The sequence below is a fragment of the Scyliorhinus torazame genome, chromosome 27 (genome assembly GCF_047496885.1).
Source record: "Scyliorhinus torazame isolate Kashiwa2021f chromosome 27, sScyTor2.1, whole genome shotgun sequence".
Classification (NCBI taxonomy): Eukaryota; Metazoa; Chordata; class Chondrichthyes; order Carcharhiniformes; family Scyliorhinidae; genus Scyliorhinus; species Scyliorhinus torazame.
In genome coordinates this window covers 25,273,631-25,293,208 of record NC_092733.1, presented here as the reverse complement: position 1 = coordinate 25,293,208, position 19,578 = coordinate 25,273,631, and the positions used below count along the sequence as shown (strand labels likewise).

Below are 19,578 nucleotides of genomic sequence, written 5' to 3'. Positions count from 1 at the left end.
AGGAGTACAGGTCCACAGATCACTGAAAGGGGCTACACAGGTGGAGAAGGTAGTCAAGAAGGCATACGGCATGCTTGCCTTCATTGGCCGGGGCATTGAGTATAAGAATTGGCAAGTCATGTTGCAGCTGTATAGAACCTTAGTTAGGCCACACTTGGAGTATAGTGTTCAATTCTGGTCGCCACACTACCAGAAGGATGTGGAGGCTTTAGAGAGGGTGCAGAAGAGATTTACCAGAATGTTGCCTGGTATGGAGGGCATAAGCTATGAGGAGCGATTGAATAAACTCGGTTTGTTCTCACTGGAACGAAGGAGGTTGAGGGGCGACCTGATAGAGGTATACAAAATTATGAGGGGCATAGACAGAGTGGATAGTCAGAGGCTTTTCCCCAGGGTAGAGGGGTCAATTACTAGGGGGCATAGGTTTAAGGTGAGAGGGGCAAAGTTTAGAGTAGATGTACGAGGCAAGTTTTTTACGCAGAGGGTAGTGGGTGCCTGGAACTCACTACCGGAGGAGGTAGTGGAGGCAGGGACGATAGGGACATTTAAGGGGCATCTTGACAAATATATGAATAGGATGGGAATAGAAGGATACGGACCCAGGAAGTGTAGAAGATTGTAGTTTAGTCGGGCAGTATGGTCGGCACGGGCTTGGAGGGCCGAAGGGCCTGTTCCTGTGCTGTACATTTCTTTGTTCTTTGTTCTTTGTTCTTTGATGGCTGGGGCGCAATCTCATCGGCCAGGATTTTATGGCCACCACTCCCCCCCGCACCCGCCCTCCACCTATCTCATCCCCCCTCTTCCCTCAGGTTTGTTGCCACTTCACTATCAAACCACGAGCAGCGAGTACGTTTCTTGTATTGACCAAATGACCACACAACCAGTATGTTAGTTCAATAGATAGTTTATTATTAAACACAAAACTTATCTCTCTGTGCAATGATACACGCGGCTACGCATTAAACTACACCTATCAACTAAGATGACCTTTACTTAACTTCTGGATGACCGGCTCTGTGCAGGTGGATAAAGCCTTTATCTGAGTCTTCACACGTGTCGGCTGGAAATCGTCAGGTTTGTCTCGGCTGCGGCTCGTCCTTCAGGTAGCGATCGGCGGTCATGAACTTGGCTGGTCGTTATGCTGCGATTGGAGTGGGCACAGGCCGGTCCCAAAAGAGACCGGTCCCGAGTGCGCAGGGCCTCTTATCCTGCTCCTCTTTCGTGCCCTTTTGGGCGGAGTTAACCCAGGATCCAATGGACCGATAGGGGCAGGTACCTTCATGGCTGGGCGGGTCCTAGTCACCATTGTTCCAAGTACGTAGGCCTTTCCAAATAAGGGGAGGTGGCGCCGGGGAGTCTGCTACTGTTGCTATTCCTTAATTTGAGTCTATTGTCCTGGGGAAATCGGTGATTGACCTTCAACAGGTGCAAGTTTCGGTTCGGTCTGGTTTTCCGTTGCTCAATACACAGGGCCTGTGCACTGTCTGTGTCCCGACTTGACCACAATTCCCATTATCCTTTGCGGGCGGTCATTTTAGGTGGCCACAAGTTGATGCAGTGGACCATTTAAATTGCCCGTTTACTTTGGCGGGAATATAATATCCCACCGGGTAAAATCCTACCAATTAACTCACTGTTGACGTGTAAATTATTGCCCACGTTGCTCTCCAGCACCAGAGTGTGTCACTTAACAATTAATAATGGTTTTCAAAAAAGCCAGAACCATGGGCGAAATTCTCCGGGAACGGCGCGATGTCCGCCGACTGGCGCCCAAAACGGCGCAAATCAGACGGGCATCGCGCCGCCCCAAAGGTGCGGAATGCTCCGCATCTTTGGGGGCCGAGCCCCAACCTTGAGGGGCACGGCCGGCGCCGGGCGAATTTCCGCCCCGCCAGCTGGCGGAAAAGGACTTTGTTGCCCCGCCAGCTGGCACGGAAATGACATCTTCGGGCGGCGCATGCGCGGGAGCGTCAGCGGCCGCTGACGGCATTCCCGCGCATGCGCAGTGGAGGGAGTCTCTTCCGCCTCCGCCATGGTGGAGACCGTGGCGGAGGCGGAAGGGAAAGAGTGCCCCCACGGCACAGGCCCGCCCACGGATCGGTGGGCCCCGATCGCAGGCCAGGCCACCGTGGGGGCACCCCCCTGGGGCCAGATCGCCGCGCCCCCCCCCCCCCCAGGACCCCGGAGGCCGCCCGTGCCGCCTTGTCCCGCCGGTAAGGTAGGTGGTTTAATTTACGCCGGCAGGACAGGCATTTTAGCGGCGGGACTTCGGCCCATCCGGGCCGGAGAATCGAGCGGGGGGGCCCGCCAACCGGCGCGGCGCGATTCCCGCCCCCGCCGAATATCCAGTCCCGGAGACTTTGGCAACCGGCGGGGGGGGATTCACGCCAGCCCTGTCGATTCTCTGACCCGGCAGGGGGTCGGAGAATTTCGCCCCAGATGTCCATATTCCCATTGACATTTCACACTCATTAAAGAATAAAATGTTTCAATTGATTTAATGAGATCCCAGCAGGTCTCCCAGTTGGAGTAGCTACAAACAACGGGAGCAATGGTGAAGAGTGATGGATTTTGAACTGTAGTCTGAGGTTTGACTGGAAATGGTGTTGATTAAGCAAATTGTGTTTTATCTCTAAGTCTCACCACACTGCCTCATCTTGACTATCTTCTTGTTATCTTTGTTCATGAGCACATTGTCACACCTCTGATCAGAATTGTTCTCTGGTTCAATTCCCACTCTTCTTCATGACCAGTCCTTGAGGTTTAACTCACAGAATTGTTACTGGCAGTGAAGGATGCCTTTGGCCCATCGTGTCTCCAGCTGTCCAAGCAAGCATTATTATTAATAATAATAATAATCTTTATTATTGTCACAAGTAGGCAACGAAGTTACTGTGAAAATCCCCTAGTTGCCACATTCCACCGCCTGTTCGGGCACACTGAGGGAGAATTCAGAATGTCCAATTCACCAAACAAGCACGTCTTTTGGGACTTGTCGGAGGAAACCGGAGCACCCGGAGGAAACCCACGGAGACACTGGGCGAACGTGGGAAAGTGATCCAAGCCGGGAATCGAACCTGGGACCCTGGAGCTGTGAGGCAACAGTGCTAACCACTGTGATGGCTCTGTGTCATTCCCTTGCCTTTTCCCCCTGCACATTTCGCTGGTAACTGCTTGTTGTGCACGAGTTCTCAGGACGTGGTGAGCGAGGTTCCTGTCTACAGACCAACAGGAGGCATGTCCACCTTATGTGAGAATTGCTTGGTGCCAAACGATTAGCAGAGTGCTCACCGGATGGTTACTGAGGATTACACAGTGGATATTATGCCCCCAAAAGAACCATAGAATCCCTACAGTGCAGAAGGAGGCCATTCGGTCCATTGAGTCTGCAACAGCCCTCTTCCGAGGCCCACGCCCTCGCCCTATTCTCATAACCCCACCTAACCTGCACATCTTTGGACTGTGGGGAGGAAACGGGAGCACCCGGAGGAAACCCACGCAGACACGCACAGGGAGAATGTGCAAACTCCACACAGTCACCCAAGGCCGGAATCGAACCCGGGTCCCTGGCGCTGTGGGGCAGCAGTGGCTAACCCACTGTGCCGCCCACAGATTTCAGAAATGGCAGAGCAAAGTAGAGGTGTCTCATCAATAGACAAGGCATCCAAGACACATGCCTTCATGAAAGATAATGGCCGGAATTCTCTGGCCGTCGGGATTCCTCTTTCCTGCCGGCAGCGCCCCCCCCGTCCATGGGTTTCCCAGCGGTGTGGGGCGGCTTCAATGGGAAATCCCACTGACAAGCAGCGGGAAGAGAGAGACACACAGGCTGGGGGACCAGAGAATTCTGCCCAGTGTCCGTCAAAGCCATCCGAGAGATTTACTTCCATTGATACACAATGCCGTCATTAAGGTCACAATGGATAAGATTAGCGATGGAGCTGATATAAATCACCCTTTTGAGTCTATTTAACTGGCAATGAAGTGGGGGAGATTTGCAGGTTTTTAATGTCCTCTATCTAAAGATGTGCTGTCTTTTAGCATCCCTGAATGGTCTAATTCTCATTCTAAGATTGTTCCTCTCGTTCTGGACATACCCAGCAGAGGAGAGAGTTTCTCTCTATCTACCCAATCAACTCTTTCAATCATCTTAAACATCTCAATTAGACTAGCTCATAATCGTCCATACTCAAACGAGTACACGCCTCTACTGCTAGTGTCATGTGAGAATGCTTTTAGGAAATGGGTGTTTATCAAATAGCTGTAGTAGGTGTACCTTTAAGAAATGGGTATTTATCAAATGGCTGTAGTGGGTGTACCTTTAAGAAATTGGTGTTTATCAAATAGCTGTAGTGGGTGTACCTTTAAGAAATGGGTGTTTATCGAATAGCTGCAGTGATGTCAGTGTGTTGGTGGAGCTGGGCTGTCTGTCTGTCTTTCACTTTCGCTTTTGAGCAGGCTGCTACGGGGTGTGTTTAGTGTAGTTTTGCAGATTTGGAGCTGCATCCGGCAAGACAAGGCGTGATTCTGATTTATTTCTGTTTGAAAGGAATGTCTTCAGATCACTTGCTAATTTAACAGTGGTAACTACTCTCAGTAGAGAATTTAAACCTGACATCTATGTTAAAAAGGGTCTTTTGTCTTATGGATGTTGCAAGGAAAGATGAAGGGTTACTTATAGAATATTGTATCTGTGAGGAGGATTGGTGTTGATAGTTGTTAAGATGTTTACTGTGGGTTTATAAAGTATGATCTGAATTCATAAATAAACATTGTTTTAATTTAAAAGTACTTTAACTCTCTGTTCCACCACACCTGTAAAGTAGGCCAGTGTGCTCCCCATAACCACAATCTATTAAAGGTTGTGGGTCAGGTGAACTCCTTGATACACTTTGGGGTTCTCTAAACCCTGGCCCGTAACACTAGTCAATGGAACCCGTCCTCAGAATTTAACACTTTGAGGCTGATATTCTGCTGAATTTCCATCCATGTTCAATATAATCTTCCCAAAGTGCGGTGCCCAGGAATTGAACGAGGTGGTCCAGATAGAGCTTTGTACAGCTAGAACATAACTTTAATCCTTTGTATTCCAGCCCCGTTGTAACAAAGGCCCATCATAGAAACAAGGGGGATCCTTCATCACTATAGCAACCCATCCAGAAGACCCAATGTCGTTTATATCACTTTATATTACTTTTGGTAGAGTGCTCAACGCTCTTGTGCCAATTAACACCGTCGCCAATTCCTACGCGGCGGGATCTACAAGCATCAGAAGTGATGAATGATGAGTTAATTCATGTGCTTTGTTGATGGCACTAGTTGAGGATAGTTACTGACCAGGATTACTCTGGGACAACGCCCTACCGCCAGGCATGAGCCAACAAGGCCTCAGTTTAGTGTTCAATTTGAAGGATTACATCAGTACCTTTATATTGTATACATTGCGGGGATGTGGGCATCGCTGTTCTGGGCCAGATTTGTTACCCCTCCCTACGGGAGCACGGTAGCATTGTGGATAGCACAATTGCTTCACAGCTCCAGGGTCCCAGCTTCGATTCCGGCTTGGGTCACTGTCTGTGCGGAGTCTGCACATCCTCCCCGTTTCCTCCGGGTGCTCCGGTTTCCTCCCACAGTCCAAAGATGCGCGGGTTAGGTGGATTGGCCATGATAAATTGCCCTTAGTGTCCAAAATTGGCCTTAGTGTTGGGTGGGGTTGCTGGGTTGTGGGGATAGGGTGGAGGTGTTGACCTTGGGTAGGGTGCTCTTTCCAAGAGCTAGTGCAGACTCGATAGGCCGAATGGCCTCCTTCTGCACTGTAAATTCTATGATTCTATGAATTGCCCTTGACAAGATGGTGGTGAGCTGCCTTCTTGAACCGCTGGAGTCCCTGTGGTGTGGATACACCCACAGTGCTGTTTGGAAGGGGCTTCCAAGATTCCGACCCTGTGACAGTGAAGGAACGGCCGATATATTTCCAAGTCAGGGCTGTGAGGAAATTAATATAGATATGCTCATGGCTATTTCTAAAATTTCAAAACTGAGCGATGCTCATTAAAATGGCTGAAACAGTGTCTGTCAGCGACCCCTTTAACAAAGGAAGCCCCTTGGCAGTTTCAGGAACACTCACACCTCGTTATCTCTGAGGAGACAGTAATGGCCCCCCTTTAGACGGCACAACCCAGTGGCAAAGAGAACTACACATAGTCAGCTGTGTTGCCTGGAAGAAGATGCATCAGCGGCTCCAAATGGCAGAGGCAATGAACAGTCATCAGAACCCAGGCGATGTGTACACTCCCTCTGCCAATGGCCTGGTGGGGAGTTCGGAGATCATGCGAGATGGGTCTCTGGCTTGTGGTGTTAATATACTGTGGTAAAACCCTTTTTGTCTGTCTGTATTTTCCTTTTTATCCTCTCCCTGCTGCCTGTCTTCTGTTAAGCTGCCTCAACAGTAATGCACCATCTGGGATCTCTGTTAAAACTGCAGATTTTAGACAGAGTTGGAACCCCTATGGTGATGGATTAAGCCGAGACGCCCCCTTTCGGTTCTGTGGTAGAACCGGTGATGATGATTTGATAGACTTGGCAAGCAGCCAATCTGAATGTACAATTTCATATTGCTGCCTGTGATTGGTGGGGGGCCATGCTGAAAGCTCCGGAGACAAGGCGGATCTTGTGAAGAGTGCCATTTTTATTTTGGGTGTGTGCTGGGAAGAGATCCAGACATCTCTCTCTCTCTCACTGCCGGCTGATTTAGAAAGCTTTCTACAATGAATGAAATGAAAATCGCTTATTGTCACAAGTAGGCTTCAAATGAAGTTACTGTGAAAAGCCCCTAGTCGCCACATTCCGGCGCCTGTTCGGGGAGGCTGGTATGGGAATTGAACCGTGCTGCTGGCCTGCCTTGGTCTGTTTTCAAAGCCAGCGATTTAGCCCTGTGCTAAACCAGCCCCTACAACCTGCGGGTTCAGATTCTAAGCATGATTCAGAGATTGCTGGCTACAAGGAGCTACGTCAGTAGCAAAGAACAATCTCACACCTATTAATCCCTTTTCAGTTCAAACCTTTTCCCTCCATTCCCGTCATCCTGTGTGTCTGTCTTGTGTGTGTCTGGGTGGAGGGTGGGTTTTGTGATTAGGTAGATCGTTAGATCATTGTTCTGTTATTGCTTCATATACTCATCTTTTCCTCTTGTTACTAATAAACCAGCAGGAGCTGGTTTAGCACAGCGGGCTAAATAGCTGGCTTGTAAAGCAGACCAAGGCCAGCAGTGTGGGTTCAATTCCCGTACCATCCTCCTCGAACAGGCGCCGGAATGTGGCGACTAGGGGCTTTTCACAGTAACTTCATTTGAAGCCTACTTTTGACAATAAGCGATTTTCATTCATTTCATTCATAATAAATAATCTACTAACGTTTTTTTACGTATAAACCTAGTGTCTGCATCTCATTGCAGCAGTCTAGGGCCAAAATCTCGATAAGTTAATAAGAATTATTTGTTAATTCACTTATGTTGCGACCCCGGGTTGCGGGGGGACTGAAACTGACTGCACGCTCCCCCAGGGTGTCACGACAGTGGAACAATTTATATTACCTTGCTGGACTGTATTGGTCATTCTGCTGTTCGCCATCTGAGTAGCAGCTCACAGAAAAGGAGCTGTGCCCAGGTGGGAAGCATGACTCCCTTCTTTGAAGTAGAGTCTTGCAGTAGTACAGGAAATGCAGCAGCCAATCGGCATGTAGCAAGCTCCCGCACCAGTCATGTGATGAAGACCATCAGATAATTACCCTACTGCTTTTGCTGACAATTATCACCATCGCCTACAAGACTGGCTCATTGTGCGAAGTCAATACCCCCAGAAAAGTGAATTATACAGCATTGCTTTTCAATCTGCCAACATCCGTGAAGGAATACTTAACTGGAATTTTATTCTGAACTCTGGAACAAATTTATTTTCTCTGTGGCCTCTGTACTGTAGAACCCTCTTTTCTCTTTCCCTCTTTTTACTGTATGAGTGTGAGGGAGCGACATTGTGGCCATCCATTCCCCGGTTTTTAGTGTGAGCAAATAAATTAACCCTTCGAGCTCATCCTATCTCAAGTTTGTTGCGGGGTTATTAATAGAAAATCGATTCACACATAAGCCGAGGGGTTGGGAAACACCTTATAAAGAGGGAAACAAATCCAAAACACCTTTTTGTTTACTGGGGATGGTCAGAGGGGAAATTAATGCAGATTAAATTAAGCCCTTTCACCCCCCCCCCCTCCCCTCCTGCTAGCAAGAGGATGGTGCGTGGCTTGAAGGGAAACTTGCAGATGGTAGTTTTCCCATGTGTCTGCTACCCTTATTGGTGTAGGTAGTAAAGGTAACAATAGTAATAATAATCTTTATTAGTGTCACAAGTAGGCTTACATTAACACTGCAATGAAGTAACTGTGAAAAGCCCCCAGTCGCCACATTCCGGCGCCTGTTCGGGTACACGGAGGGAGAATTCAGAATGTCCAATTCACCTAACAAGCGCGTCTTTCGGGACTTCTGGGAGGAAGCCGGAGCACCCGGAGGAAACCCGCGCAGACACGGGGAGAACGTGCAGATTCCGCACAGACAGCGACCCAAGCGGGAATCGAACCCAGGACCCTGGAGCTGTGAAGCAACAGTGCTAACCACAGTGCTATTTCGAAGGGGCTGCCAAAGGACATTGGGCTCAAGACCTTGGAGGGATCTTGAACACAAATCCTTCTGACTCAGAAATCGGAGTGCTGATCATAAAACCATAGCTGATGGTGCACCCTGTGCGCGCACAACTGTGAGATTGTTGCTGATCAGTCATCTTTTGATGTCATATTGTTCGGGCTGGGGGGTAGGCCTTGGATGTATTTCAGTTTAACTTAGCGTGCGGAACAATTTCTATCATGTGAAGCACTTTGAGATGTAATCGGGAGATGCAAGAAAGCCTGACATGTATATGCAAGGCTCTGGAGTTTTTTTATCAAAGTTAAGTTAATGATCTCTTTTCAACTACGCTCGACACAGAGCGTGTTAAAGTTTAGTTCAGCTGTGGTTTTCGTGGGCTGTTTAAATCTCAAGCCACGTTGCTGCGAAATTCAGAACTTTCCGCTTCAGGCGAGTGGTGTTAGCTTTCTCTCGAGTCAAATAGAATGCAGTGAGATGCAGAGAGCAGCTCTCTCCATGCCACCTTATCCAGCACTCGCAAGGCAGCTGCAAAAAGATACAGGGTAAAGGTCCCTCTTCCCATCGAGGGGCAGGATACACAGGGGTTTTGTGCCTTCCTTCGATCTCAGGACATCCCAGAGCACCTCGCAGCCAATAAAGTTATCTTCGCAGTACAGTCATTGAGGGAGTACAGGAAATTCACACGGCCAATTTGCACACACCATCTCCCACAAACAGCCATGTAATAAAGACCAGTTAACTCACCTACTCGAGAGAAAAGTGACATGGGGGTGTTTGCATTCACTTTGGCAAGTGTGATGTTCTTTTGCTTTCTGGATAGGATGGCTTTGATGTGTCGTGTTCAACAAAGACCATCAAGCTATGTTGATTAACAAAGCTAATTAATTAACACTACTTATAACTAGATTTGAATGCCTTACTAAGATACAAAGGTTGCTAAATAAACTTAACTATAATTCTATCCACAGATCTCCTGAACACGTGACTACTTTCTTGGGTCTTAGTTTTAACATTACATCCGGAAGGCAGTGATGTTCTGAAGCTGAGATGATTGACCTCCAACCACCACAACCGTCTTCCTTTGTGCCGGGTATGACACCAACCAGAGGAGAGTTTCCCCCCCTGATTCCCATTGACTCCAGTTTAGCGAGGGCTCCTTGATGACACATTCGGTTAAATGCTGCCTTGATGTCAACGGCAGTCACTCTCACCTCACCTCTGGAGTTCAGCACTTTTGGCCATGTTTGAACCGAGGCTGTAATGAGGTCAGGAGCTGAGTGACTCTGGAGGAACCCAAACTGAGCGTCCGTGAGCAGGTTATTGCTGAGTGAATGCCGCTTGACAGCGCTGTTGATGGCCCCTTCCATCACTTTGCTGATGATCGAGAGTAGGCTGACGAGGTCAAGTTGCCTTTGTCCTGGTTCTTGTGGGCAGGATATAGCTGGCAATTTTCCACACTGCCGGGTAGATGCCAGTGTTGTAGCTGTAGCTTGGCGAGGGGCATGGCATGTGCCCCTAAGTGAGCTTATGCCCAAATTAAATAAAGAGGAATGCTCTCTCCTTGCTGTCTCACGAAGCACTTCAAGGCTAGATGCAGGTTAAGTGCAACAATAAAGTTCTGTGCATTTTGCCGAGTGTTGTGAGTGCAATGTGAACCCAACTTACTTTACAGCAGAGCAGCTGGTTTGGAGTGAAGGTTGTTCTCCCAGTGTTAGTAAAACCATTATAAGAACAAAGAACAATACAGCACAGGAACAGGCCCTTGGGCCCTCCAAGGCTGTACCGGTCATGATACCAACCTTGGCCGAAACCCGAAAGAACAAAGAACAATACAACACAGGGGACATTGTTGTCATAATATACACCAGTGTATCATGGTGCAGACACACACTGATGGACACACAGTGGGACCAATCAACATACACAACACCGCAGCCAATCACCAGTGAGAGCACACGCACTGTAAAGACAGGGGGCATCAGAGTTCCCGCTCATTCGAGCAGCAGCTAGCTAGGAGCACAGAGCTCACAGCCTGAAACACAGACATTCACCATGTGCTGAGTGCATCGACTGGTTAGGACAAGGCAAAGGTCTTTAGTTAAAGCTGATATCGTATTTACCCACATTTCAAGTATGTTTAAATAGTTAACCTTTTAATAAAATAGTGTTGCACTACTTCAAGTGTTGGTGACCTGTACGTGATCCAGAACACCCAACACATCAATTGTGTTAAACAGTGCTGCAGTTTCCCTACAGCAGTCCTGGGGCACTGAGGCGCTGTTGAAAGGTTTCAAGCAACCCGACTATTCCCGGTGACACTCTCACTGGGCTTCTGAATGAGCTGAGGCCTAATGGAGTAAACTAGAGGAGTGGACAAGAGAGACTGGGATTTCCCAAGCCCGATCTGGGCGGGAATGTTTGGCGACATTGTCAGAGGTGTTGCCAGAAGGCGCCTTTCTCGGCAGCGGGAATGCAGGACTCAATTGTCCCCTCCGCCTATCGCTGGCGGGCCCTGTTTCCCACGGTCAAACATCGGGATCGTCATTACAATAATTTTGTATCCAAAGAGGGGGGTGGAGTATGGCGGACTCAAGGCAGCAGAGACTGAATGTTGCGCGCAAGCACATAGTGGGGAAGGTGTAGAGTGGGAGGGGGCATGGGGTCAAAAGAACTAAAATAAATGAAATAAAGGTGAGTACTCTATTGCAGCTTAGATTGTGTAGCTTGAGATCAATTGACATGCTTGGAGTCAGGCTCGTCAAGCAATTGTGCCCACTCAAGCAGCACTGAGTCCTTGAATGCCAATGATTGCTGTTCTACATTTAACCCCTTGCGCGCAGCCTTCCAAATCCAATGACTGCTATGGTTCGGCAGAAACATTGGGCGACTGGATGAGCTTGAGGGTCCCTTTAGAAAGGTGGCCATGGGACACTGACCAATGGGTATGCTCCTAATCACTTGCTTTGTGTAAAAGTTCACATTGTCAAGTTCCCCTCCATTGCCCAAGCAAAGTGTAAGGCCTTGGGAGTACAGGATAGGACAAGGCCTGCGCCTGAGATCAGACGAGCAGCCGACGCTGCCACCGTTCGGTCATGTGGCGTGGGGCGGTGTTGGGGTAGTTTTGGTCGACTGTCATTGTCATTAAACACAGGCTGTAGCGACATTTATTTCCACTCTTCCTCCGCCCACCCGCCCTCCCGACCGTGACCCACTTTCGTCCCCGCGTCACCCCCAACATCCACGTGAGGCCTCTTCACATTGTAATAATAATAATCTTTTATTGTCACAAATATGAAGTTACTGTGGAAAAACCCCTAGTCGCCACATTCCGGCGCCTGTTTGGGTACACAGAGGGAGAATTCAGAATTCTCAGCCGGCCTCTTTCTGCATTACAGACCAGGGGCGGGATTCTCCGAGCCCCCGCCGGGCCGGAGGATCGCCGGGGGGGGGGGGGGGGGGGGGGGGGGGGTGAATCCCGCGCCGCCGCCCCAACACCGGCTGCCAGATTCTCCGGCGCCGGGTTTTGTCGGGGGCGGGAACCGCGCCGTGCCGGTCGGCAGCCACTGGCAGCGCCCCCCCCCCCCCCCCCCAGCGATTCTCCGGCACGCGATGGGCCGAGCGGCCGCCCGTTCTCGGCCGGTCAAACCGGCGTAAATCGAACCAGGTCCGTACCGGCGGGACCTGGCTCTACGGGCGGCCTGCAGAGTCCTCGGGGGGGGGGGGGGTGCCGGGGGATCTGGCCCCGGGGGGTGCCCCCACGGTGGTCTGGCCCGTGATCGGGGCCCACCGATCCGCGGGTGGGCCTGTGCCGTGAGGGCACTCTTTCCCTGCGCGCCGGCCGCTGCCGCCCTCCGCCATGGCCGGCGCAGAGAAGAACTCCCCTGCGCATGCACTAGGACGACCCCAGCACACGCTGGCGCCCCCGCGCAGGCGGCAACTCACGACGGCCGGCGGAGGCCCTTCGGCGGCGGTTGGCGTGGCGCCAAGCCCTTCCGTACCTGCTGACGCGGCGCCAACCCCGCCGCCGGTGGCCTAGCCCCTGAAGATGCGGAAGGTTCTGCACCTTCCGGGCGGCCCGACGCCGGAGTGGTTCACGCCACTCCTCGGTGCCGATACGTCCCGCCCCGCCGGGTAGGGGTGAATCCCGCCCCAGTTGCCTAGCCCACTGTAATGGTATACATAAGCAATTCTGTATGTTAACATGTTAGACCTCCAACCAGCAGGTGGCAGTGGAGCTGTACCACGTGACACTGCAACCTCAGGGAGTCTGGGGTGAGGGGTCATCGTGGATAGTCGTGTTTTGTATTAGCTCGCGTATTCTAGTTGTTAACAGTTTAAAGTTCGTTAGTAGTATAAGTGTTGTTTTTTACCCACGTTATTGTGATTTAATGAATCTTAACTAGTCACAAACTAGACGTTCTTTGGTGCACTGACTCAATCATTGCATTTGACTGGAACATAACACATGTGTTTGGAACTGGAACGCACTGCCCCCAATCGTGGCAGAGGTTGGGATCTTTTGAGGCTTTCGAATGGAAATTCCATCATTATCTGAAAGGAAGTAAAAAAAGAAATTGTAGAGCTAGGGGAAACAAGACTGGGGAGCGACACGAGGTGAATTGCCCCTTCAGAGGGCCAGCACAGACGCGATGGGCTGGATGCCCTCTCTCTGCACCGTAGCCATCCTCGGATTCTGCGTTCTGACTTCTCCTCGGGAGCAGTGAGCTTCAGGAATGTGCGATTTTCTGCGGTGGCAGGAGCTGACTCTCTATGCTGTCGAGGGGGAGGTGGACGGATTTTTGTCTGGAACCGAGAGTGCCTCATGTTGATGGGAAATTAGGACCAGAATACTCGGGATGTACTGCTGAGGCTGTATAAGGCTCTGGTCAGACCCCATTTGGAGTATTGTGAGCAGTTTTGGGCCCCGTATCTAAGGAAGGAATGTGCTGGCCTTGGAAAGGGTCCAGAGGAGGTTCACAAGAAAGATCCCTGGAATGAAGAGCTTGTGTTATGAGGAACGATTGAGGACTCTGTGTCTGTACTCGTTGGAGTTTAGAAGGATGAGGGGGGATCTTATTGAAACTTACAAAATACTGAGAGGCCGAGATAGAGTGGACGTGGAAAGGTGTTTCCATGAGTAGGAGAAACTAGAACCTGAGGGCATAGCCTCAGACTGAAGGGACGATCCTTTAAAACAGAGATGAGAAGGAATTTCTTCAGCCAGAGGGTGGTGAATCGGTGGAACTCTTTGCCGCAGAAGGCTGTGGAGGCCAAATCACTGAGTGTCTTTAAGACGGAGATAGATAGGTTCTTGATTAATAAGGGCATCAGGGGTTACGGGGAGAAGGATGGGGATGAGAAACACATCAGCCATGATTGAATGGCGGAGCAGACTCGATGGGCCGAGTGGCCTAATTCTGTCCCTATATCTTATGGTAAAGGTCTATATGTCTGTCCCTATATCTTATGGTAAAGGTCTATATGTCTGACACTATGTGGACTTTGGACTGGTTTCAATTGGAAAGTCAGAGACAAATTTTCCATAAAATATATTTGCCCTCACTGGGCCTGTGCTTTTGTTGCCTCACATAGGATCCCATGAGGAGGGTCATGGGATTATTGCGGAGCAGAGTTAGTGGGAACGGCGTTTTTAAATTCATTCATGGGATGTGTGTGCCGCTGGTTAGGCCAGCATGTATTACCCAAATTGCCCAAAACATTTCAGGCACTATTAAAATTCAAGCACTGGGGTTACATGCAGGCCAGACCAGGTAAGGATCCCTGAAGGCCATTAATGAACCAAATGGTTGACCTCAACCAGAACGTGAATGAGCAGCTTCTCCTGGAGGTGGAGGACATTGCGAATGGTGCCAGGGAGGCCCGGCCAACCATACCCACATGTTCTGGCCCTGCCCTAGACTTGTTGGGTACTGGATGTCCTTCTTTGAGGCCAGGGCCAAGGTTGCGGGGGTAGGGGTGGAGCCGTGCCCAAATGTGGCAGTCTTCAGGGTGTCAAATTAGCCAGAGCTCTCCATGGAGTGGGGGGGGGGCCTGCTGACGCCGTAGTCTTTGCCTCCCCGATCGCCCGCCAGAAGATCCTGCTCTGCTTGCAATCAGCAGCACCACCCAAGGCTGCAGGCTGGCCGTCCGACCTGGCGGAACCTCTCAGGCCGTGGGTCGGACGAGGGTTGGCACAGGACGTGGAAGCTGATCACCAAGTTGTTTCAAGACTTGTTCAGAGCCAGCCAACCAATAAAGTAGGTGTGTGGGGGGGGCGTTTGGGGGGGGGGGGGGGGGGGGGGAGACACGTGACTAACTGCAGCACAGTCAGGAGAAAAAAAGGAGGTGGGGGAGGAAAGGAGTGAACACATAACAAGTGGAACGCGTGGAATAAACAGGAGGGACAAAAGCCACAGAGGACCAGCTCGTTGGCCAGCTAAAGCCCAAACCAAACTGTACATACTTGACCGTCAAATAAGTCAGAAAGGTACGTCTGTTAAAGGCGGGGTCACGGCCACAGTTGCTGTAAGGTGATTCTCTGCTGTGAATATACGTGTTGGTTTCGTATTGTTTTGTAAAATGGCCGGCACGGGAGCACAGTGGTTAGCACTGTGGCTTCACAGTTCCAGGGTCCCAGGTTCGATTCCCGGCTTGGATCACTGCCTGGGCGGAGTCTGCACGTTCTCCCCGTGTCTGCGTGGGTTTCCTCCGGGCGCTCCGGTTTCCTCCCAAAGGTCCCGAAAGACGTGCTTGTTAGGTGAATTGGACATTCTGAATTTTCCCTCCGTGTACCCGAACAGGCGCCGGAGTGTGGTGACTCGGGGATTTTCACAGTAACTTCATTGAGTGTTAAAGTAAGCCTACTTGTGACAATAATAAAGATTATTGTTATGATTATTATTATTAAATTGTTGGATACAAAATATGAAAACTCAATAAAAATATTTCCCCCAAAAAAACCGAATGAACCAAATGACAATTTCATGGTCACCATTAGTCTTTCAACTCTCGATTTTTTAAAAATTAAATTCAAATTTCATCATCTACCACAATGGGATTCAAACCCAGGTCCCCAGGGCATGGCCCTGGGTCTCTGATTTAACTAGCCCAGTGATAATACCACTGCCTCCCATGCAGGGGAGCAGGAGAAATGAGGGAAGTGTCCCATCACATGCTCTGAAGTAGCCTCAATTGTATATGTCTGTCTCGACAGTATTGGCCACAATATTAGCGAAGCGTTTCCACTCTGCCCCACTCATGTTTCGCATCTTGATGACTATGAGGAATTTGTCAAGAAAGGAAACTGACAACTTGAACACGGAGGCAGGGGGAATAAGACCGAGTACGTGCTTTGAAGTGAGCGATATGCAAACAAAAAAAAAAGCCCACGCACTTCATAACCTCAATTTTCACCATTCTGCAACGTTAGGCATTGGTGCGGTCGCTTGTGGTTTATCTCTGCACAATCGCCCAAACGCTTTATCTGCGCCCCATCACGGCCGTTACTACTAAGATCCTTCCAGCTGACTCTCAGGGAGCGCGCGTAGGTTGAAAGCAGCAACGGTACAGGCGCGTTGTGAAGAGAGTGAATTTGGCTGTGTGAGAAAGGCGAGCGATGCAAAGGAGTCCTCGCCTTTTGGAGGGGAACTGAAAGATTCTCATTTCCAAATCTTTGCGGCGCAACAAAATGTCCCGAAGAATGACCGGCAGAGTGAGGGCCGGGGAGCGAGACGGCGAATTCTGATGTGCAAACAGGCCACAAGGCTCCAACCAGACACATAAGCCGCCGTCGCCCTTTCTGCCGTTCCGGTGACTCCCAGCATTTTCTGTTTTAAGGGTGTCTTTCCGATAAATGTTTCTGACTCAGTTGAAGTGAGCATCGCCTTGCAGATGGGAAGTCCAGAGCTTCTAACATTAGAAACATAGAGACCAGGAGTAGACCACCTAGCCCAGTGATAGGCAACCCTAGGCTGGTGAGTGGGTCGCATGAGTGACCCTCCTTCATCTCAGTGGGCCGTAAAATTTAAATCGGGGTTTGTTCACTAACCGTGACCCCATGAATAAGATTAAATACATTTAATACACGTTGAATATTTCATAACCAGTTATAGAAAATGCTTAATCATTTATATATTAATAAAATACACATATAGTATTATATATTAATATATTATTGTATATTCATATATTCGCCATCCGTGGGTCAGAATAGGGCACAGTGGTTAGCACTGCTGCCTCACAGCGTCAGGGACCCGGGTTCGAGTCCGACCTCGGGTGACTGTCTGTGTGGAGTTTGCACGTTCTCCCCGTGTCTGCGTGGGTTTCCTCCGGGTGCTCCGGTTTCCTCCCACAGTCCAAAGATGTGCAGGTTAGGTGGGGCTATGGGGATAGGACTTTATAATTGACGTCAAGGCCTTGAGAGGGAGCAGAAGAGATTTACGGGAATGATACCAAGGATGCTGTGTGGGGAGTTACGTGGGAGAGACTTTTCAGAACAGAGGATATTAACATACGGACGCAGGAATCAGGGGCAGGGGTAGGCCCGGGCCCCTCTGCTCTGACACTCAATAGGATCATGGCTGATCTAATCGTGTCCTCAAGTCCACCTTACGCCAACTTCTGATAACCTTTAAACCTGCCCACCCACCCCCACCTTGATCGTCAAGAATCTGTCTAGTTCTGCCTTCAAAATATTCATTGAATATCTGCCTCTGAGGAAGAAAGTTCCAAAGACTCACGATGCTCCGAGAGAAAAGATTTCTCCTCATCTCCGTCTTAAATGGGAGACCCCTAAGTTTTAAACCGTGCCCCCCTTAATTCTACTCTCTCCCACACGGGGAAAGACCCTTTCAGCATCCACCCTGTTGAGTTACCCCCTCAGGCCTTGCGTGTCTCGATAAGATCATCTCCCATTCTTCTAAACTCCAATGGATGCAGGCCCAGCCAGTCCAAACTTTCCTCGTAAGATAACCCCCTCGCCCCAGGTTGTGGGCCCGTCTGCTGATGCGGTTGGCGGATGGACGGGCCGATTGGCTTCAAACTTGATCCGGCAGGGGAGGTGATGCACAATCAATCACTCTCGGGACAAGGCGAGTCATAACTAATCGGCTTTAATCAGCTAGAACTGTACCCAGCTGCTTCAATACAGAAAGTGAAGGCTGCTGGGATGGCATTGGTTCTTATACCCCGCCTCTCAGGGCGGAGCTATGTACATTAGCCAATGGTAGACTCCTAGGCCTAGCCAATGGGCATCCACCTCTCAGGTACTGCAATACCTGGTATTCCCACAGGAGGGTTGGATGAACAGTCCGGGCTGAAGTAACATTTTAAAAGGCTCTTATGGGAACTAAGGTTTGCCTGCGGATGTGATTCCTAAACGTAATTTAGTTTAATTTTTCCAATCGCAATTGATTTTTCACAGGTCTGCTGCTCTCTGAGACAGCTCGGCAGGCTATCCCCTGAGGGAATACCTTAGAAGCATCAGCCTGCGGCCTCCCTTTCCGTCAGTGCCTGCCCTCGACGGCAGTGCTGAGACTTCCTCAGCGCGCGCTTCGCAGTGGCTGCCCCGTAATTGAAGCGCGTTTCGACGAATAAGGCCAGTGTTTATAAAAATAACCATTTCGCGGTTGAGGATAGTTTCTGCTACACTTCAGGCTCCAATGATCTGGAATGCGCTGCGTGACAGGCCGGTAGAAGCAGCTTCAATATCAACCTTTACAAGGGGACTGGACAAATGTTTGGTTAAGGAAACCCTGCTGGCACAGCAGTGAGGGGGCGGATTGGGCTTGCTATACTGTTCTGAAGTTAGTGTTCCACACAGATCTCTGCTTGACCTTGTTCATCTAAGTCTACCAGCGTATCCTGCTGTTCCTGCCTCCATTTGGAGTATTGTGAGCAGTTTTGGGCCCCGTATCTAAGGAAGGATGTTCTGGCCTTGGTAAGGGTCCAGAGGACGTTCACAAGAATGACCCCTGGAATGAAGAGCTTGTCATATGAGGTGCGGTTGAGGACTCTGGGTCTGTACTCGTTGGAGTTTAGAAGGCTGAGGGGGGATCTTATTGAAACTTACAGTGTACTGAGCAGCGTGGATAGACCTGTTTGGAATATCAGAACAGTCCAGTTGGACGAAATGATCTGTTTTCTGATGCCGTACACTTTGTTCTAGTTCGACGCAAATCATCCGAGCCTTCATACTTGGAATGCTACGTGGAGGAGGTAGTCCCACTAGTAGGAAAAACTAGAATCCGAGGTCACAGCCTCAGACTGAAGGGACGATCCTTTAAAACTGAGATGAGGAGGAATTTCCTCAGCCAGAGGGTTGGTGAATCTGTGGAACTCTTTCCCGCAGAAGGCTGTGGAGGCCAAATCAGTGAGTGTCTTTAAGACAGAGGTTCTTGATTAATAAGGGGGTCAGGGGAGAAGGCAGGAGAATGGGGATGAGAAACATATCAGCCATGATTGAATGGCGGAGCAGACTCGATGGGCCAAATGGCCTACGTCCTCTCCTATGTCTTATGGTCTTACTACGTCTTTGCCGAGCTTCCCCGTAAACACGTCTCAATTAAGATAAGAGATTCCGGATTCATTTCTGGTTCACTCAAGTCGCTCATCTCAGCACCTCAGGCTAACTCTGCTACCGATGCACCAATGCTTCTCCTTCAGAGGGTCATTTGCATGCTTCGAGTGCCGTCTAAACCAAACCTGGGACAGGTCTGGTCACAAGAACCGCGAAATATTTTCAGCTCTCCCACTGAGGCCGCAGCTGGCTCTGTTTAACCTTTATTGTGCTGAGTCAGTGGCCCTCGAGGTTAAAGATTCTGAGGGACGCCCATTCAAAATGTTCACCCATCATCTGTTCCCTCTTTTCCCTCAGGGGATGGTTTAGC

General features: G+C 49.9%; 1 long non-coding RNA gene across 2 annotated transcripts in view; it reads left to right on the top strand.

Annotated features, from left to right (window-relative positions):
- Positions 1–19,578, top strand: part of LOC140403398 (uncharacterized) — a 104,218-nt gene that overhangs the window by 42,572 nt on the left and 42,068 nt on the right. The window contains exon 2 of one of the 2 annotated variants that reach the window (XR_011938298.1): positions 9,661–9,782. The exons of the other annotated variant lie outside the window; for it this stretch is intronic. This is a non-coding gene — a long non-coding RNA (uncharacterized lncRNA). The remainder of the gene's footprint in view (positions 1–9,660; positions 9,783–19,578) is intronic. 2 annotated transcript variants of the gene reach the window in all.